Here is a 13,190-nt window from a genome sequence, read left to right on the forward strand (position 1 = left end):
GCCTGGCTGATTTCTTCTGAAAGCGACCCTCCCTGTCACGGCTTCCTAAGTCTTTTGTAAGGGAGGGACTGCATCTATCCTTCCTTGCAAGTACATCAGCCAAGTCTTTTCATCATGGTTTATGCCAACCCTGTGTTCCCTGCCTCCGCTTTTCTCTGCATCTGAACAGTCTTGCTGAGATTAAAAGGGCAACTCTCACATACAGGAGTGTTAATGTTTTGAAGGACCAGAATTTTCTTTTCAGTACTGAGGTACATTTCATGTAAGATAACTGAGAAATGAACTCGGACCTCCCCTCTGACACACATTACTAGGAACCAGTCTGTTCTATTGTGTTTGGTTCCAAAAGCAATGTCTAAAGGTGTTATATGACTGCATATTTGTTCTCTTTGAAGTCCTGCATTAACATTCCTGAGTGCCAACAGATTCAGCACTATTAGTTTAGAAACACAAAAGCTGAATTAGAATTTTTACCATCACCCAAGAACTTTATGTGAAAGAAACTATATAGCCTAATAAGTTGTGTATATTTATAGACTACTTTTCAGATGCAGTTACCAGGTTGCCAACAACCATCACTTTTTTCTTCTTATTCAGCCCAGTTGAAATTAAAGTATTGACAGAAACAATTTCTGCCAGGAAAGTGGAAAAGTTAATAAGGGATGATATTGAATCTGTTTTCCTGCATTTATTTTTGCTGTGTAATCCACATCTTATGTTCAGCAAAATGCTGCTGAAGCTAAATAAGAAAAACAAACCAAAATAAAATGCCAGATTTTTTCGGCTGTTTTCCTTTACTCCTGTGTATGCAGAATAAAGCTAGAGGTAGAGTTTGAAGTGCTGAGTAGTATATTTGTATGCAACAAATTTCAAGTGTGTCGCAGGGAATTTTCCTACATGCCTGCCTGCAGGGAGCACAAAAGCATTAAGATGTATTTATACTGAAAAAAAAAAGAGTGATTTTTTTGCAGGGTTGAGAAAGAAATCCATAATGATATACATGCCATAACAAATGATGGTTTGTTCACTGGATCAAACTTCCATAAAAGCACATCCAAGATAGCTGACATTTGCCACAGTGCCATTCTTTGTTGGTCAAGGTGGTAGCACCACCAGACCTAAGGAAAAAAAACTCTCAGAAAATGGTTATTACAAAAGACAAAATGGAAACTGTTGCTATAGAAAATAGCAGAACAATCCAGAGAGGCAACATGTTAGATAATCCTTCCATTGTTAGTACACACAGTCATCTTTACTACTTGCAAAATACAACCAGCAGCTAACAAGTCCTTTTCCCCTATCCACTTTAAAAAGGTGAATCTATACTTATACCTTAGCACTTGAAAAACATGAAATGACATGTTTTTAACCCTATGAACAATGCTGAGTTTCTTAAAACTGTGAATATCTAAAATTGGGTTAGCTACCTCAACACAAAATCACTCTTTCAGTAAACTTGTGTTTTTTCCTCACACAGCAGTGTCAGAAAAGTTACTTGGTCTAAAAATTCTACATGCATTAGTTTACTTCAGGTGAATTTAGCTGTGAATAGAAAAAAAGAAAGTGCTTCTTTACTAGAAGTTTTCAAGCTTTCTTTTCAACAACAAAGAAAGTGTCATCTTCTAATTTATAGGTCAAATTTCAGTGAGGTAAACAGTTATGCAGATAAAAGTTGTGCAAGTAACACCACCTGCATGATAAAAAGAACAGGAGGGTAAAAGGAAAGGAAAGGGGAAAAAAAGATATCAACGAGAAAAAAAAAAAAAACACGCATCATTTTCTTCTGCTTTATGACAAAGCTATTCTTATTAGTGGCTTTTCTTGACTTGCCTCTCTCATTTTTACAAGAGCTAGCATGGTGTAGTTTCTACAAGAAATAAACAGGGCATCTTTCTTTTGTCTGAGAAAATAATAGAAATAATTTTGATAGCTTTCTAATAGCCAGAGAAGTAGAGTCTTATACAGCAACACACACCTTAAAAGTCAGCTCTTTATTTGTTGCTGTTAGCATTCCACTTGGAAATTTCCCACTGGATGCAAGGTGATAAGGAGAAGAGCCATTTTTCAATTCTCTGTTTGATTTATAGTATTTTCAGTTGAAATACTGCAATCTGTATTTTAGCTGGGATAGCTTATTTCAGAGAATTGTATATCCAAGATCGTTTACAGAATTAAACAATATTGAAACACCACAGTTTAAACATTGGTGTAATTTTGTGGGCAAAATTGCATACCTCTACTAAATTGTTTCCACAGTTTTGTATTTACACAGTATTTATTTGCCAGCTATTTGGGGCAGCTCCTAATGTTGTTCAAATTAACTTTGGTCCATTATATCAGTGGACCAAAACCACTCTGCATTAGCTGAAGAACTGACCGTCACTGATGGCAAAAAATTTGGTCGTAATCAGTTGTGGAAATAAAAATGAAAAGACTAAGTAAAGGAGCATGCTTTCAAAATGATGAATTACATAGAAAAATAAAGTGGTATAGGGAAAGCTTTCAACTGAGATTAAAAGATGTAGGAAAGCAATTCAGAATATTAAGAATAGTGCTAGCTGAAAGACAAATATAAATCTTCCATCCCACAATCTATTACACTATTTCACATTTGTTTTTATCATAAATCTGTAGGAAAAAAATAAAATATCAACATTTATGAAATAGAAAGCTCTAGAAAACTTTGATTGGGATATACATATGAATATAAAAGCTTACTACATCAGCCTTTTTAAAAAAAAAAAATCAACCTTTTTGCCATTCCTGAATTAAAATTCAAGATTTTAATTTGCTGACCCCAGAATGTCCCATGATGCACAATAATCTTCTGCTACTGAAAAATCATTAGGTGACTTAAGAGGTTTATTTCAGCCTTGGAGTACCTCCAGCCAGAGGAGTTTCTTCAGAAAAGAATCCTGAGGGATTTGGACTACAATTCCCTAGTACTTTAGCCTCTATGAATTCTAAGAGAGATCTCATATTTTAAGTAAAAAGATTGACTCAGGAGTTCTGAAATATTTTATTTCTGACCATAAGTAGGCATATACAAAGTTTAATGTCAAGCTAACCCCAGGCATAAGAATTCATTTTGATTTTCCAAAGAGAAAACCCAATGAATCCATCTAATAAAGAACGTTATAAACTTTGGAAAATTTTGGTTTATAATCTAAAAGTATTATGCCAAAAGTCTCTTATGTGAAAAGGCTACAGCTAAATGAAGGGGGGGGGAGCAGCTTCAGTTTTATAGTCAGTGAAGGTTGATTTCAAGGTGTACCTGCACCAAAGAGGATGATTTTCCTCTCCCTCTCCTTGTACCCCTTCTCTCCCATGTGTTTGCTCCAGGAAGCGCGTGACCACATGGTAGTTAGATCAGCTTGCTGATCAGACTGAGGACTGAGGACCGCATAATTTTCGGTCAGATCAACGACACGGTGTAACTCAGCCAGTGGCTGCACAACTGCTAGACTGGACTCAAGAAAATTATTAGAAATGCGGCCAAGAAGGAAGCAGAACCACCTCGTTCGATAGGCATAAACCAATGGTGAAACTCAGGCACGAAAGAGCAGGGCAAAAGTTCTACAAAGGGCATTGTATGAAAAAAAATTGAAGGGACTGTGATTCTAATTTAGGATTGCAGTTCTAATTTAGACATCTCCTAAGTAATTTTAGATACTTCAATCAGAATAAAATTATTGCCAAACTGGCAATTTAAAATGGCTCTGCATCCTTAATTTGGTGGTTCTTTCCTCCACTTTGGAGTTTGCTCCCTTCTTCTACTACCGTTTGTGTTCTAGTACAACACAACCCTCCAGTTACTTTGAACAAAGATGCTATTTGGGAAGCAGTAGTTGCTACGGAGTAACTGTAGTTATAAAAGAGATTAAAGATGTATACTTTCAAAATTTAAATGAAGATGTAAGTCTGATTTCATAAAAGAAAAGTCTGAATCCCAAAATTTGAGAAACACTGAAATTTTCAACATATTTAATGAACAAAATGAATAGAAAAATATATGACACAAATATTGTTGAGGTCCATCTGCCAGCATTCACAAATTGGCATTTGCTTTTAAATAGTAAGTTAAAAGTTTTAGAAGAGGTGGTCCTCCTTCGGCTATGACAATTCTATTAAGGTTTAATTAAAAGACACTGCTGTGCTTTTTTGGTTAGAATGCAGCAAACGGTTTTCTTAGTCTACAATAGCATAAGTGTTATTGCTCTATAGCTTCTTCTTAGGTACTGCTGACCTTCATCATGAAAGTGCCGTCCATGTCAAATCAACTGCTTTAGCCTAGCTATTCCAAGACACCCAGACCATGTATAAAATATTCCACAGGAGAAGTGTTTTAAAAAATAACTCCCTCAGAAAGAGGTTGCTTAGTGCAATTCTTAAAGCAGCTCATGGGGTTTACATACTTGTCAAAAAACACTGCAAGCTCAGAGTTGTCTGCATGAAGTTTTGAGCTGGTATCTGATAATCTGACAGCTATATGGATGAAACTGGGTAAGAACAACAACATACATGAAACAATGAAAAACAAAGCACAGATTAGTTTTGTGTTTGCTCATAGTAGTTTCCAGGATTTTTCTTTTGCTAAGCCAAGACTGTCATTTCAAACAACTGATTTTAGGGCATGCCACTTTCATAGGAATGCTCTTCAACTCACTTTGCCATGGCTCAGCTCTTGCACTGAATTGATTTTACCGGGGAAAAAAAAATGTTTCTTTGTTGAACATAGTAGCATAAATAAATAAATAAACAAATAAATAAAACAGCACATTCCTGTCTGGGATATCGAAGGGAAGTTTTTCATCAGTAACAGCATTTCACCAGGAATGAGCAAATGAGTGAAAGAAGGAAAGAGTCTTCCCAGCTTTTTGCTTAAGGTAGCAATAGCAGCTGCCAAATAAAAATGGAATCTCATATTTCCTCATATCTACTCCTTCTCTTGCCCCAAACACACCCACTACATATGAAAAATCAGCTGAAGAGCACAGATCAAGCTGAGAATCTCTACCCTTTTTGCCCTCTTCTGATTAAAAAACAGAGCTTTCAGCAAGGGATAATGAAATACGTAAGACAAGAGGACAAGCAGTGGCTTTTGCACATATATTAAATCAGATTTACAGTTGCACACACTTCATGAGACAGAATTTGGCCTCAGTTATCTCAGCTTATTGAGTCTGTAAGTAGACCTGCATCATTCTCGTAAGAAAGATTTCAGATCATCAGGAATCTATTGAAACTAGATTTCTTTTTTGAACTATAGCTAAACTTGACATAGAAGTTATTGAATTTGTAGGTTCAGACTAAATGACTGTTAGAGTCTCATCTGACCTTAAAACCTCAGAACCTTGATACAGACTTATCAATTTCAAATGTTAGATACTGATCTTCAGCTAGTTAAGTATCTCTTCTAACTCCACAGCTTCTAGAATGTATCAGCATGAAGTTTCCATCATTTCACTAACCTCATTGCATTCTGTGGTAAAAGGGCAGGGGTGCAACTGATAATGGTGACTGTCATAACCAAGCCAGGTTTTTGTTGTAGGACCCTTCTCTGCAAGAACTCTATGATGAGTCCCTTATTTCATTATATAACATAATAGCCTTCATTTCCTTGATATGAGTATTATAAATAAACAAATATGTATGTGATGACTGTTTTTTTTTAAATCACTGAAGAGTTCAGGAACACAACTGCTACTACCTTGAAAAAGCAGGCTTTTGTATTATTTCATGTTGTCTTGTGCTATACAGATTTTCAAAAATCTATGCATAGATTTCAAAAAGCTATGTAATTGTAACAATTACCCCAAGTACTCAATTCATTTAAGGTCTTGTTTAGATCAGAACATCTCTGAATCAGAATTTCTTTTCTCCTTTGTATGACACTGATGTCCATGCTGCATTTAGGGGGTAAGATTGCACCACGCTTAGATGTTCCCAAAGTCATTATAATATTGCTAGTTCATTGCCACCAAAGCTGAAAAACTTTTCATTACTTCATTATAAGCTGTACAAGCCTGCCCTTTATCTCTCAGCAGCTGAAAACTAAGCTGCAAAATCTCAGCTGATATTACCAAGAACTAACTCCAAGTGACTGTTTGGGTCCAAGCACTTTCTGTGTCCCCTGTGGGCCTTTCCCCTTGAATGGTAGACAATATATCAGGTAATCCACAGCAGTGGCACTGAGTCCACACACTGTGGTTACTGCATATCAGCTGACATATGGTGGCTTATTATTATCTCAGGGGAGACTCACAGTTCCTGCACTTGCTCTGCTGTGTGATCTTCAGTTTTGATTAAACAGCAGCATACTGTTTGCTTGGTTAAGAGATGATAGTTGGGTAGTTGTCTCCGAAACTCCCAGCTCCCAAGAGACTGCAAAGGAATGGTAGTGGGTTTATGCAGTATGAAAAGAGAGAGAAGAGAGGGCAGAAAAGGATGGGTTGGGGGCGGGGGGGAGGGGGGCACACAGTTAAAACTGAAGTAGGTTCATTTGACCTCTGCAATGAGCTATCAGAGGACCAGAGCAGCAAACTTTCATTCCAAAGATCCATCTCTAAATCCTGTTAAGACTTCAGGGTGTAATCTAACAAGCACAGGTGCTTACAGGATAAACCTTAGACAGCTCATGTTGACTTGCACTATGTTGCATATTGATGCAGCAACACACTTCAGGTATGAAATCTAATAACCCATGTGATATTTGTTAAAGTTTTAATGCCATGTCAGAGTGGAGATAGTTACAACAGATAGTTACATTGCAATGTAGACTGACTTTATAAAAACCTCTGCAGCTTGCTGTATAGTTACTATAGTGGTCCTTCCAGCTTATGAGTAGCAATAATAGTTAGCTGACAGATGGCTTTGAATATAAGCACCTAGGGGACTGCATATAACTCAGTCTGGGATTTGATTTATATTCCTAAATCAGGCAAACTATAACTGTGTGTTAAAGTCAGGAGATCAGTTAATGAATGCTAATCCTGATTTGGTCTTGTTTAAGTAGGTTGTACTTCAGTTTAATTTTCAAAATAATGGTATTATGTGGATACATCAAAAGGAAATTCACTTTGCACTGGTGTCTTTGCTATTCTTTTTTTTAACGTTAGTTCTAATTTGACTGTCATTTAATAGCCTTTTATAGTATCCACCATAGGAAGGCTACACATGATTAACTTTTCTTATTCTCTTTAATATAATATTTTCTTATACAGTGTTGAAGAGACATCCATAAATAGAAACAAAATTGTGTCTCCAAAATTAACATTGTTGCAAGATACCATCAGAGAAAAGTAAGTGAGGATCAGTGTGCAGATTTTGGCTCCATAAGCATCTCTGCAAACCAGGAAGAAGTTCTCTACCCTGGAAGAGGAGTTACAGCTGCTACAGTGACTACCGTGCGATCAGATTTGACTCTGCTATTCCACAGCCCAAGGGAAAGACTCCTTTCTTTTTGTAGTACTTTAAGAATTCATCAGGCAGATTCACCTGTGCACAGGAAGTAGCAGACCCATCTTCATCCCATTTTAGATTTCTATATAAATCAGTGGGAGTTAGAAGCCTAAATACATTTGCATATCTGGGATCACATCCAGAATTTGCTCAAGTGACTCACTGGAGACCTTTTATAAATCACCTTGCGATTTTCAAAATAAGTGTAATTCTAATATCTGTAAACTATTTCAATACATACCATTTCAATACTGAATTATCAAGACATTTTTTAAAAGATATTTAAAAAAGAAACCATAACAACTTAAGATTCCAGCGAACTCTTCCATTTTATGTTAATAAATCAATTTGCAGTGGTTAATAATACAAATAGTTGTTTCTGGCATTTTTTTTTCATATCACATTAAAAAAATAACAAATGCAGTACAACATTGCATGTTCACGTTGCAGTTTTACACCAGTTTAATTTACAATTCAATCAGCATGAGTCACACCAGAGGCTGTACTAAGCATAGCCTTTCTGGATTCATTAGAGTGGCTGCTCATTCAACAATAAGGCTTCACTTGCCAGTAGTCATTCTCTCCAAATCCTCACAAGCCTGCTGAGGATGCAGCTCTGCTAATAAGCTGCACTGGGGCCTTGTGCTTACAGCTGTACCCTTTATTGTACATTATTCACCTCAAGCACTGCCAAGATGTTTAATGTTTAAGTGAATAGTTGAGTAAATGACATTTTCATACTATACATATCAGTACCCCAGATGGGAGAAGCAAGTGCGTGTCATGTATATCCTAAGAGGCAATAACATGATTTTCTGTACAGCTGCTTGTAGATCCTTTATCTCCACCTTGATTTTCCCTTTCTCAGTGTAAAAGAAGATCTAGCTCTAATCCTGAGGATATCATAATCTTCTCAGTTATGTTTGGGATTCTGTCAAGCCCTCTGCTATATACAACTTCACCAGCTACTATCATTTAATTACAACATTATCCCTGAATTAAGCATCATACTGAAAGTATAAATGGAAAAAAGATGTCAATTGACAAAAAGACAAATCCTTATCTTTTTCACTATAATTGTATTCGGGAGATACGGAAATAAAACTGAATCCTGTTGCTTTTCAAGACTTATGGAGATGGTGAACGGCCTCTCCCCCACATGGATGCCTGACTAGAAGGCATATTCATATGTCTGGTTCAAAGCTTGCCTACGGCAGCAAAAACTGAAGAAACCACTTCCTCAACTGTAGCTAGAAAACATGTTACTTTGGGTCCTCTAAAATATCTACTGATTGACTTTTCCTCTCAGAAAAGATATGCTATTTCTTGAATAACAAAGGGGATAGAACAACTAGTCATCACTGTATGTGTTGTTGCAGTGATATCCCTTCCTTCCCCAGGCAGGTGATGACATCGTGCCAGGGTCAGGCATCAACCAGATCTTTTAGAGGGATCTGCCTGCACCTTTTTCAGGGATAACTGAGAGCCCCTAGAGGGACTCTGAATGCTTAACAGCATGTATTACTAGAATAAAAAACAGAACAAGGTAATGTTTTCAACAGGGAAATATTCAGCTGTAGAGAGTAAGACAGATTTGCACAAGTCTTCTCTCATCTGTTGTATCAATGCAGTGTCAGCCTTTTCCTTCAGTCTCAGTCTGAGTATGGCAACATTCAGCCTCTTCCTCAGTAGCAAGAAACCCTTTACAGCCCCTTCCAGGAAATATCATTTTGTTACCTGTAAATCTTGTCTGCCCCCTCCTCTTCCAAGTTTTTCACACCTTTTGTACTGCAGGCTCCCATGTTTGCTACATCAGTCCTTCCCTGCTTGCCCCAGGGGCCACTCCAAATGTAACGCTCAGTAGCCATCACAGAGAGAAGTTTCTCCTCTCCCTGCAAAGATTTCAAAGAGTTCCACCTGACCCAGATTTCAAGAGACAAGAAAGAGTAAAATGAGCAAATTCCTCCCTGCTGTCAGGTCACAGCCTTTTAATAGAACACAATATATAGGAACAAACAGAGTGGACACCATCTGTTAAGGACAGAGAGAGCACTGGGAGGAGTGGCCATTTAGACCTTTTGGATGAACTCTTCTAAATGTCTGATTATACACTTGTGGTCCTGCTACAGAATCTGCATAATTGAATTTACAGCTGGTTTTGCAGAGCTCTACTTAAGGACAAAAAAAAAAAAAAAAAGAAACACAATCACAAAAACTTGCCAGAGGCATCAGCAGGAATGTTAGGTCCATAAACTAGACACACAGCACTTCTGAAAACCTAACTACCTAAAGATGGATGTAGTAGCCAAATTAAAGATACTTATTTAGATGACAGAGCCATGAGTGTTAGGTTTGTCAGACTGACTTCTTGCTCACATTGGATATAGATCCATGAGGATCCTTTAAGTTTTTATTGTAATGAAATAACTCTTTCAAAAAAAGACCTACTGCTGATCAAAAATCTTTCATGATAATTGACAATCCTATCTTCTCATAAGCCATTTCAAGGCTCAATTGCCTTTGAAGGTACACGTATACCATATTTCCATGCTAAAACAGCTTCATCCTGTAACTGTGCTTCCGTCTGCCAGATTAAAGAGGGTGTCACACATCAGAAATCACCTTCACATTTATGTACTTGTAAACCATGATAACATCCCACTAAACTTTCTCTTTATTAAAGTAGATTAAGAGCCATTCTTGTAATGAGATATTCCTTAAGACCTCACAAATTTTACAGCTTCTTTGCTATTTTCAACTTTTTAAATTTAAAATATGGCTTTTAGAACTTGATAAAATGCTTGTGTGAGAAACCAGGCTTTTACCAGTACATGCAGATGATAGGAACTATTGATACCCTGCTTAGGTAGTTAGGAAAGGTTTTAATCTCAGACACAACACATCACTGGAAGATTAAGTTCAAGTGGTTATTCATTATGATTCTTTTCAGTATCATTACTTCCCCTTATACAACTTCTCACAGTGTAATTATTAAACACACTTCTTTTTCCTAAAGCAAGTCTTTGAATTTTGCTGAATTTCTATCTCTTTGTGTCATTGCATTTTAAAGTTATTTGAAAACTTTACTAGCAATGATTTTCCATTTTATTTCCAGGCTACTGATAAGGGTATTAAACTGTCCTGAGCTAAGAACAACTCTCTTTTGGCTGACAGTTCCCCATTTAATTTGACTTCCGATATCTAAGAGTTAGAATGTTTCTAAACCTTCCTATATGTGTTATATTGATTTTGCATAGTATTTGGAATGGAGGAAAACAGAGAGGGGATGAATAATATAAATATTGTATGATATGATATCAAATACCTTCCAGCAACATGGAGATCAAAAAGAAATAATTTTTGACCAGTGAAGTCAAAATTTCACCCATTAAATTTTTTTTAAATCTTGAAACATGTAGTATATTGGATGGGTCAACATTAGCTGACATTAATCATTTATTTCTTCCTTACTAGCTTTTCTATGCATTATCACATAAATTTCATTTCAATTATCATAAATATAAGCTGTCTGCTTCATCAGCCCCTTTACCATGCTAAAGTATTTGCACACATATATTTTTAGTCACCCAAAATGTCTATAGTATTCCGAAGCACCTATAATAGTAAAGGCTTGTCAAAATCTAAATTGAAACTGAAATATAAATTATTAGAGCCTAAAGAGACAAAGAGGAAAGGGATATCTCTCTGTACGTATATAATTACGATTTTCTATTTAAAACTTTCTATTTAAATCCTTCCCATAATACTGTGGTTCAGTACTACTTATGCTTTGTAGCAATTTTACCCTTTTTATTGCTAGCAACCATTTTACAAATTATTTTTTTCCTCTACCTATATTTAGAATAGTGAAGCTGTGAATTGCAAATGTATTTTGGTTTAATTGCAGCTGCATATCTATTGTAGCATTTTTCTGTTAAAATTGAAATTAGACCAATTTATTAATGCCTCACACTTTTGTTTTACATTGCTTTGCACTATGGACAAAAAATAAATCTTCATATATTCCTAACACATTCCCATCTGTTACAGTTCAGGAAAAATTTCTTGGTCTTCTCCACTGTTTTTGTTCTTTAACTAGTGAGCAACACCTTTACCATTTCCTCCTAAACTTATCTCCTACATCAGAATGGTAGATGAGTTTTGTAAGGGGGTTTAATAGAGCTGACATCCATTGTTGCTAGTAAATTAATTTGTGTATGCTCCACCAGAGCACATATTGCTCAATTACAACAATAATCTATGTTACTTTACCTTTAGACTTGTCATCATGCAGTATGTACCCAACCTTTGTTTACCTCAGTAAGAGTTTCTGTATAATTATAACTTTGACAGTATTCTTGGTTGAATATTAATTTGGATGTCCATCATCAGTTTTCTCCATTTGAAAACAGCAAACAATCAAAACACAAAGGATCATTGTACTGAAGGGCCAGCAACAAACTTTTCCTCAGCTAATGTGCAATATGCTTCTATGATTCAATTAATTCTACATGATATTTCTCACAACAGAAAATGATACTTGGTTTTAATTTCCACCTTATATAGAAACCAAGAAAAAATACTCCTTTCACATACAGGAAACAAATTTCACATAAAGCAATGGATAAAGCTGGATAACATATGTATATATTCACACACGCATATAAAAACATTACCAAGCACAAACATATATTTTAGAGAGAACAGGAGTGAAAAACAATGGTGTACTTCTCTCCGGCAGTATACAGATAACATGGAAAAATCAAGAGTCATTTCTGTCATGTATCTAATTAAGTAATTGACATACTTTGGTATTAAAATAAACAAATACATAGATCCTTGCTTCACTTACTTTTTAGAAAGACTGAATGGTATGCCAGTTGAAATAATTTACATATTTCACCTTGAAGGGTCAAAACTGACTTAGCATGATGTTTAATTTTATATGATCAACAGAAGATACGCAGTAATAATGGAGAAACATAAAATTGCAATGATGTTCTGTATAAGAACTGACATAGGTGAATGATTTACTGATCATGATTAATGAGCCTCTCAATCTGTGTAAGAAAAGGGAGAAAAAATCACTGACATTGACAAAATGCATTACTGCTAGTCAAGCAATACTCCGTGCCACAGGAGACAGAGTTTTCACACTTCCCAGTTAAGCCTGGCAGCCTTGCTCACATCTTGTGATGGACACAGCAGGGACACACAGTCAGCATTGCTGTCTAACATGAAGTTGAGGGAACTATGAAAGGACCAGGACAGATCAGAACAAGATAGAAGCAATCATTAAGAAGTCTTACAGAAAGACATGACCCTAAAGGTGACAGATTTTTTCCTACTAGGGTACAATTTTCTCCAAAAAGCCTTGTCCACATAGGACTGATTTAGCAGACATATGTTGGGATGAAGTACAACCTGCTCCTTTTCTACAGTGGATTTGGATAGCTCTATAAACTTTGCTGATTTATACCAGCACCTAATACCTACACTGCATTTTCTTGCAGTTGTGGCTGGCCCTTTTGAGAGGATTGTAAGGCATTTATGTAGAGCATTCAGCTTTCCAGGAGATCCACAATCTTCCTGTGTATTCACATAAAGCCAGCTAACATCCATCCTTTCTTACGACCTAGTAAACACGAATATTGCTCTTTCTATAACCAATCTTAAAGCCATATCTTTCTTCAAGAACCCTATAGGTTGTATGGGAGATATCACACAAT

This window comes from Apteryx mantelli, chromosome 2, assembly GCF_036417845.1.
Source record: "Apteryx mantelli isolate bAptMan1 chromosome 2, bAptMan1.hap1, whole genome shotgun sequence".
Taxonomy (NCBI): Eukaryota; Metazoa; Chordata; class Aves; order Apterygiformes; family Apterygidae; genus Apteryx; species Apteryx mantelli.